Raw genomic sequence first — 3408 nt, 5'->3', positions numbered from 1 at the left:
TCTTTCTTATTGATTTTCAGTTTTCCCAAGGTATATTCCCTAGACTGGAAGTGGCCTTGGCTCTGTAGCTCTGTTGTGTACTTGTTTTAGGGAACACAATGCACTCCTCCAGTGAGGCAGTTGGCAATTTACATCCCGCCCATCAGCATAACAAGGCTCCCTGTTCTCCAGGGCCTGTCTTGCCTTTCTGGTTTTTACACATTTTGTGGATGTCCCTTTTGACCGGTGGGAAGTGATACTTCTTTGTAGTGCAGATTTGCATTGCCCGCTTGCTTGCTTGGCCAAAAAGGGCGTATGCGTTTTCTCCTGAATATATTCAGGAGAAAACGCATACGCCCTTTTTGGCCAAGTGCATCATTGTCCATGTTGTGCCCCTCTTCCTGGGCTTTACAAGCGATTCCAAGGTACCTCTTGAAATCTGTTTCCTGCTATTTTGCCTCGCTTTCAAGTCCGCCTCGTTGACTTCCCTCAACAGATTTTTGGACGATAGTTGTCCTTTATCACTCTGCCAGTTTGTGCATTGCTGTGCCCCTGAGCTCCATTTCTCAACTCGCTCTTTGTGAGCTGAACGCAAGTCCAAAATTTTGGATCATGTCCTATACTGGTTCCCGGTGGGTGGCTGAGACTTTGGTTAATTCTTCTTCCTGCCGGGAAATTAGAGTGACATGTGCCCGTCCAAATGCCTAACAGCTACTCTCTCATGGGTTCTCCCTCGTCCCTTCCATCCTCTGCCAAATTGGGAACCTGTGCAAACCAGGAGGTTAAAGGGCCTGTCTCTCCAAGTTGGGAGATTGATAGTAAGGCAGTTGGAAAGTCAAACTGGAGCACCAGGAGAGGGACTATTCGTTGAGTTTTAGAAACCTTTCATATTCACAGTGTGTACATTCTCTAGGTTTCCTGTACATGTTATAGCTGTAGTAATATTCCCTTCAACCTGGAGAGTTGGGACCCATGGAATGGGGGCCATGCATTATTGCTTGAAAGGGTCTGCATTTGCTCACCCAATCTCACCAATCCTCTCAGTCCCAAGTGTCCAGCCTTATGCCACATCCAGCTGTCATTGTAGATAGGGTCTTTCCAGGTTTCCTCAGACACCCTGAAGGAATTGTAAAGAATTTCCCTGTTTTTTGGTTTTGCTTTTGAAATTCCTTTTTAGAGTGGGTTTGAGCTGATTCTCGCTGCCATGTTTATGCCACTCTAGACACACTTGATTCCCTTATGGAGTCATATCAATACATAGGTTTTAAGATTCTTACTAGTCAGATATATTCCTCTGCGGGAAATATGGGGTTTTGAGTCTCTTTCACTGAGGAAGGTGTAGGTCTTGTCTATTCCAAAGTTGGTTTTTGGAACGGTCCCTGTGCTTATATCAAACTCTGGTTTTATGCATCACCCCACCTCTCCATCCCCTTTATGCAGGCATAAGAGTGTTTTCTAAATGTGAGACTCTGTTCTCTTTCCTAACTCAGTTCACGTGTAGCCATGTTTACAGGTTCTTCATAAGTGATATCTTATGATAAGTTTCATTTTCTGTGTGACTTATTTCACTTAGAATCATCGTACCTGAATCCACTCACTTTGCTGCTACTGGTCTTATGACATTGATTTCATGGCTGAGGGATATTCCATCGTACGTAAGTACCACAATGTTTTGAACCATTTTTATATTTTCTGGGATATTTAAGTTGTACCCAAGTTGAGGTTCTTGTAGTCTGTGCAGGCCTAAATTTGGAGGTGGCTCTTTCTTAATGATTTTCAGTTTTCCCAAGGTATATTCCCTAGACTGGAAGTGGCCTTGGCTCTGTAGCTCTGTTGTTTACTTGTTTTAGGGAACACGATGCACTCCTCCAGTGAGGCAGTTGGCAATTTACATCCCGCCCATCAGCATAACAAGGCTCCCAGTTCTCCAGGGCCTGTCTTGCCTTTCTGGTTTTTACACATTTTGTGGATGTCCCTTTTGAACGGTGGGAAATGATACTTCTTTGTAGTGCAGATTTGCATTGCCCACTTGCTTGCTTGGCCAAAAAGGGCGTATGCGTTTGCTCCTGAATATATTCAGGAGAAAACGCATACGCCCTTATTGGCCAAGTGCACCATTGTCCAAGTTGTGCCCCTCTTCCTGTGCTTTACATGCGATTCCAAGGTACCTCTTAAAATCTGTTTCCTGCTATTTTGCCTCGCTTTCAAGTCCGCCTCGTTGACTTCCCTCAACAGATTTTTGGACGATAGTTGTCCTTTATCACTCTGCCAGTTTGTGCATTGCTGTGCCCCTGAGCTCCATTTCTCAACAAGTTTTTTTGTGAGCTGAACGCAAGTCCAAAATTTTGGATCATGTCCTATACTGGTTCCCGGTGGGTGGCTGAGACTTTGGTTAATTCTTCTTCCTGCCGGGAAATTAGAGTGACATGTGCCCGTCCAAATGCCTAACAGCTACTCTCTCATGGGTTCTCCCTCGTCCCTTCCATCCTCTGCCAAATTGGGAACCTGTGCAAACCAGGAGGTTAAAGGGCCTGTCTCTCCAAGTTGGGAGATTGATAGTAAGGCAGTTGGAAAGTCAAACTGGAGCACCAGGAGAGGGACTATTCGTTGAGTTTTAGAAACCTTTCGTATTCACAGTGTGTACATTCTCTAGGTTTCCTGTACATGTTATAGCTGTAGTAATATTCCCTTCAACCTGGAGAGTTGGGACCCATGGAATGGGGGCCATGCATTATTGCTTGAAAGGGTCTGCATTTGCTCACCCAATCTCACCAATCCTCTCAGTCCCAAGTGTCCAGCCTTATGCCACATCCAGCTGTCATTGTAGATAGGGTCTTTCCAGGTTTCCTCAGACACCCTGAAGGAATTGTAAAGAATTTCCCTGTTTTTTGGTTTTGCTTTTGAAATTCCTTTTTAGAGTGGGTTTAAGCTGATTCTCGCTGCCATGTTTATGCCACTCTAGACACACTTGATTCCCTTATGGAGTCATAACAATACATAGGTTTTAAGATTCTTACTAGTCAGATATATTCCTCTGAGGGAAATATGGGGTTTTGAGTCTCTTTCACTGAGGAAGGTGTAGGTCTTGTCTATTCCAAAGTTGGTTTTTGGAACGGTCCCTGTGCTTATATCAAACTCATGTTTTATGCATCACCCCACCTCTCCTTCCGCTTTATGCAGGCATAAGAGTGTTTTCTAAATGTGAGACTCTGTTCTCTTTCCTAACTCAGTTCACGTGTAGCCATGTTTACAGGATCTTCATAAGTGATATCTTATGATAAGTTTCTTTTTCTGTGAGACTTATTTCACTTAGAATCATCGTACCTGAATCCACTCACTATGCTGCTACTGGTCTTATGACATTGATTTCATGGCTGAGGAATATTCCATCGTACGTAAGTACCACAATGTTTTGAACCATTTTTATAT

This window comes from Mesoplodon densirostris, unplaced genomic scaffold, assembly GCF_025265405.1.
Source record: "Mesoplodon densirostris isolate mMesDen1 unplaced genomic scaffold, mMesDen1 primary haplotype scaffold_37, whole genome shotgun sequence".
Classification (NCBI taxonomy): domain Eukaryota; kingdom Metazoa; phylum Chordata; class Mammalia; order Artiodactyla; family Ziphiidae; genus Mesoplodon; species Mesoplodon densirostris.
Note: the sequence above shows the minus strand (reverse complement) of the source record.